Source organism: Phyllobates terribilis, unplaced genomic scaffold (assembly GCF_046119375.1).
Source record: "Phyllobates terribilis strain yellow unplaced genomic scaffold, ASM4611937v1 Scaffold_5__5_contigs__length_657084704, whole genome shotgun sequence".
NCBI classification, from domain to species: Eukaryota; Metazoa; Chordata; class Amphibia; order Anura; family Dendrobatidae; genus Phyllobates; species Phyllobates terribilis.
Window position 1 is genome coordinate 442,546,027 of NW_027362765.1, and position 6,000 is coordinate 442,552,026.

The following is a 6,000-nucleotide window of genomic DNA, read 5'->3' on the forward strand; positions in this document are numbered from 1 at the left end:
TTCAGAGTAAATACTTTTATGTCCAAAAATGACAAGCGTATTCTTGGAGTGAAACCTTTATTGGATAACCAGAAAATATATATTTGCAGCTTTCAGAGCAAAGATGCTTCTTCAGGTAGATTTACAAATGCCTCAAGAAGAAGCCTCTGTGCTCTGACAGCTGCAAATGTATTTTTTCTGGTTAGCAATTAAAGGTATCACTCCGAGAATACTTATGTCTTTTCGGGCATAAAAATATTTACATGAATTTTTCTGGCTAACACTGTACCACAATATAATTTTTTTTTATAGTATATCATGGAGTTACAGAGAAAATATAGTTTGAAAAGCTGCTCGGGAACCATGGAAAGAGACCTGACTAGTTTGGCGCCACTCCTGGCCGGCTTTTGATTCTCACAAAAGCACAGAGACCTGTCTGATATTGATCCGGGTGTCAGATCAAACTTGCCAATGCAAGTCAATGGATCTGTAAAAAAAAATTGGACAGCACTTGGATGCTATTTATGTGCTGCCCATTTTTCACAGATTGATGAGAGAAGCCTGAGAAACCTCCATTAGGTTTTTTTTTTTTCACCCTAGAAACACTGAAACTCTGACCAAACTGATACAGACCAGACTCTGGTCAAAAACACTGAAACTCTGGTCAAAAACACTGATGAAACTTGGACCATTTTTTTGCATATGAGAAAAATCCCTGATGTATAAATGAGCCCTTAGTGATGAGCGCAAGTGCTTGTTACTTGAGTTTGCCTAGGGTGCTCAAGTGACATGTTCAAGTCCCCGTGCCTCCATATTTTGCAGCTGTTAGACAGCCATAAAACATGCTGGGATTGCCCGTGTTTGTCAGACAATTCCCTCATGTTTTATGACGGCCTAACAGCCGCAAAACATGCAGCCGCAAGGACTCGAACATGTCACTCGAGCACCCGCGATACTCAGTGCATGCCTGAGCACCCTAGGCAAATTCGAGTAATGAGCACTTGCGCTCATCACTACTTCTGTGTCATAAAGCATCCGCTTCACTGGTCTGAAAGTAGAACTTGTGTGTAGAAATCTGTAATAATTATGTTGAGATGTCAAATATTCCTCACAACTTTTATGAATCCTTTCCTAAGGTTCCTCTGACATTCTCCCACAAGTACAATCCCAATCTTATATGTTACTTTGTCATCTCCATGAAACCTGGACAGCTTCTCATTTATTTCTAGAATGTTATCAAAATCTCATTCTCCATGGACCACTGCTTTACCGGTATTAGATATGTGTGATAAGACTTCCTTCATCAATTTTCACTTGAAAATCCTTTTAGATTTCTGCTCTACAATATTATACCAATGTATATCAGTCTGTTCGCCTGCCACCATGGCAATTAATTCAGATTGCCCAGCACTGGTGACATTCCTCAAAGTTGCAGTTCAGGGTCCTGAGTACATGTGAGCTCTTCTTTTGGCCTGAAATGCTCCTAAATAAAGGTTTATGATTGTAGGTTGTGGGAGCAAAATAATAATTTTTCAGTTTTTCAGATGTTCTTAAAAACTTTTCTTAAAGTGATTGTTTTGAGCTATGCACTTATTTCTTGTATTGTAAGTGTAGACATGCATGCTTTATGGCATCTGCAATAATGGACTTCAACCAACATTTGTCTTCAAGAAGTGACTGATTAAAACTCCCTTCCCCAGTGGTGAAGTGCTAGGGAAAATACTTACAAAGTGTCATGCTAGACATGGGAAGAACCCAGCGTACGAGGATGGGAAAAGGGGGGAAGCCAGCCAACTAGGTAAAGGGGGAGTGGAGATCTTTAATCAGATCTAACAACACCCTGACTCCCCTATCATCCCTAAATAGGTTCTGCATTTATTGCCGAGCAGGATACCTTAGCCCTGGCTGACCCTAGAGCTAGGCCCTAGGTAGGGAGGGGGAGGGATGAGCACTAGTCAGCCCCACTGCAACTAAAGACAAACAAGGGAAACATACAAGGGTATACACTTAGCTTTGAGAAGGCACCAGAGAGATAACGACAACAATCCACAAAGGAACTCCAAGGAGAATCTAGCCGACTGGTAGAATTCCAGACCCGAACAGAGGAATTAACTCTATCACCAGCAACTCTCTGGAGAAACTGAGTGTATTTAAAGATCCAGCAAGGGTGTGTCAATTAGCAACAGAAGGTGGAGATCACCGCTGGGTGATAGAGAGGGAGGGATGATGAAAAGATCAAGAAGATGTCTGCAAGGCCAAGCGCAGCGACCTTCTGCAGCCAGATCCAGAATGACTGTCAAACCTAACATACCCGTGACACAAAGACTTTACCTGTGTGTATCACACTTTATCTCATCCTTCAGCAGTAGAATAGATCTGTCATGAATACAAAGATAACAGTAAGACCTTTTGATCCTGCTATACTCATATTGAGTTTAAATCTGAGAAATACAGTCTATAACAAAATCTTCCACATGTGTCCCAGTAGAGCATCTATTCCCCATCTTCTCACAAACCTGTAGAAGGTTGTAAGACAACTTGCTGCAGCAGAATTCCCCCCTCTTCCTTGTCTGCAGTAGGACATAAATATTGTTAAAATAAAGAATTTTAAGTAGGACTAGATGACAGATTGTAGAATACACATTCTTACATATTTTCTTTAAAATGGTTCTCATGTCGATTTATTTTGTTTAATCTTTTTTTTATTGTTATTTTCCTTATGTTTTCCCAACTGAGACTTCCAATTCCAGTTGATAAGAAAATTCCCAGTAAGTAGTCTGATAATCATGTCATGGATCATAACAGTGTCTACTCAGTCTGCGTACTGGACGAAATAGCTATCATTCTAGTATGTTGGAACTGTTGATGTTAATGTTATTGTTTAACAAAATTTCTAATAAAAATGATATATTAAAAAAAAAAAGAAGAATTTTTGATATGTCAATCAGTGGGAGTCCTGGACCTGAACCCCATATCAATTACTCAAACAAAGCGACAAAAATGCTCAATTTATGCTTCAGTTTGAGCACAGTGGTGTACAGATCTATAGAAAGTCTGTGGATCTGTATTCTGCTTTGTTCACATTTGAGCCTAAGCTGAGAACTCTATGACCATTAATTTAAGCATTTAGTGGGGTCTTGAGACCAGCACCTTCAATGATCAAAAGCCCCTTAAAAGGTCTACAACATATCAAAAATTATTTAAAAGTTTATTTCGCTTTATGATCTGGCTAAATCTTACCCTCTCAGCCAAAAATGAAAGAAACCAGCAGGATATTATTCCTTGTTTTCTGCAGAAGTTTTAAGAGAGTATACGCTTCTCAAGTATGTAGAGAATCCTGCAGACTAATAAAACTGTTGACAACTTTCTTCTCTTTATTTTACCATTAACTTCTACTTTTAGTGTCTCTTTATTGAAAATGACATGACTCTGTTCATTCTCTCCAAATCTGGGCAACAAAGCTGATATACAAAATTATATAATGGTATATCAACGTTGTTACGCTCACGCCTGGACTGTTTGGCGTGAGCGTTGTTAGTGGTCCCACTGGGTCACAAACCGAGGAGTGTCTGGAGGGGCGTGACTAGGGACCTCGCCAGATCCGACCACGAACGCACGGCGGCTTAATCGACTCCGTGGTCCGAGGAGGGAAGTGGGAGGTGGCCCAGGTGCTACTCCAAGTGAGACCCGGTCACAGCTGTTGACCCACAACGGGGAATGCAGGAACAGGCAGGTTTGGCTGGTATGCAAACAGATGAGTACTGGCAGGCACAGCTGGTATGCAGACAGGCGGGTACTGGCAGGTAGGTAAACAGGCTGGTTAGGGACCAGTACAGACTGGGATACAGAAACAGAGCCACAGGTGCGGAGAGCAAGTGGAGCAGAGCCGCAGGTGCGGAGAGCAAGCGGAGCAGAGCAGAGCCGCAGGTGCGGTGAGAAAGCGGAGCAGAGCCGCAGGTGCGGAGGGCAAGCGGAGCAGAGCCACAGGTGCGGAGGGCAAGCGGAGCAGAGCAGAGCTGCAAGTGTGGAGGGCAAGCGGAGCAGAGCAGAGCCACAGGGGCGGAGGGCAAGCAGAGCAGAGCCGCAGGTGCGGAGGGCAAGCGGAGCAGAGCAGAGCCGCAGGGGCGGAGGGCAAGCAGAGCAGAGACGCAGGTGCGAAGGGCAAGCGGAGCAGAGCAGAGCCGCAGGTGCGGAGGGAAAGTGGAGCAGAGTAGAGCCGCAGGTGCGGAGCGCAAGGGCAGGGCTCTGTTCACATGGAACAGACAGGGACAGGGAAACACAGAAAGATAACTAGAATACAGGAGGTAGATACGTAGGCAGGGAAACGGGACAAGCAGAGCCAGATGCACACAAGGTACTTGCTAAGAAGTAGTGAGTGGACACAAAACTCACAAACAGAAGTACAGAGACAACGGGTAGGCGTTAGGTACTGGTTGAGACACTGCAGGAAAAGGGAAGGATCGGACATAGAGACAAACAGGTAACGGGCTAGGACACAGTTCAGACAGGAACTTACACAGGAACAAGATACAGGAATGAGCCTGGGCATACAGCCCCCAGGGTGGCGGAAATAGACTAGAAGCCACAGATACAGGTAACGGGCCTGGGTTCTCAGCCCCCAGGCTCAGCCACCTCCCACTGGGTGGAGGAGGTTTAAGTATCCAGTGACTCACAGCAATAGGCTGGGGACGCATTAGGACTGCGCACACTAACTATAAGAATCAGGAAGTACCAGCGCCGCTGCCCTAAGCCAGCAGACAAGAGACATGCACACAGCAGGTAGAGGAGTATAGTGCACAGCCTGGACTGGTAGGTAAGTTGGCGGTCTTGCATGGTAAGCCATGCCAGCATGCCACCAGGGATGTTACAAACGTACAGTATACAAATTAATTACATGGAAATATCCGACTATACAAGCTGCACAGTAGCTATAATTATATTACAAATCATAAGACATTATCACTAGTATATTCAATATTAGAACAATTCATCATAACTTCATATTTAATATCTATAAGCTGTGGAGCTTGTATAGTCGGATATTTCTATGTAATTAATTTGTATACGCTGATATGCCATTGTATAATTTTGTATATGCTCACCTGTGTATCCTAATACTATATGTATACCACACTGCCCTCTGTTTTTAAATGTTTTTTTTTAGGGGCGTGTTTTTAGATATTTTTGCTTGCTGTGTTAAATAAATAATTGTACATATTGTGTTACCTATGACTAATGTCATGCTATGACTTCTTGATAATTTAAATGGGAGTTTATTGATAATTCTACCTTTTTGAATTTGTCTCACTCTAGGACCCAATGGCTACCTTCCTCCTGCTAATTGACACCCAGGCTTGGGTGTTTAGATACTTTCAGTTTGCTGCAGGGAGGGGCTGGTGATATTCACATGTTTCCTTGTGAAGGCTTGAAGCTGCTGCAGTCTGCTTACTTCCTCTCTGGTGTTAGGAGGACGTTTGGTGTAATCTCTGAAGTCGGCTCAAGTTAAGTTACTTTTCCGCGAGTGTGTCTTCCTTGTTGTCTTTAGCTGCTAGTGGGGACTGACTTGTGCTCACTCCCCTCTTTCCCTATGGAGGGCCAAGGGCTAGGGAAATACAGGGTTTAGGTTCCTGTGCGGCGATTTGTGAGGAACCAATATAGGGATGATAGGGGAGTCAGGGTGATATCAGATCAGACTAGGAGGTCTCCGCTCCCCCTTACCCTACCATCTGGGCTCCCTTCCCCTCTTCCCTTCGTTTTGCACTTAGTCTTTCCCACACCTTGCGTGACATTTAGTGTTGAGCGAGTATGTTCTATTAACCCTTTCGCCGAGTATGCTCGGGCGAAATGTTGAGCGAGTATGTTCTGTTCTGAGTATGCTCGGGCGAGCTCCGAGTATTTACAGCTGCACGGTGATATGGTTGAATCGCTCCCATGTGCATGATTTGCGACTGTTTGACAGTTTTACTACATGTGAGGAATGTCTATTTCTTACACAGCATACTCGGAACAGAACATACTCGC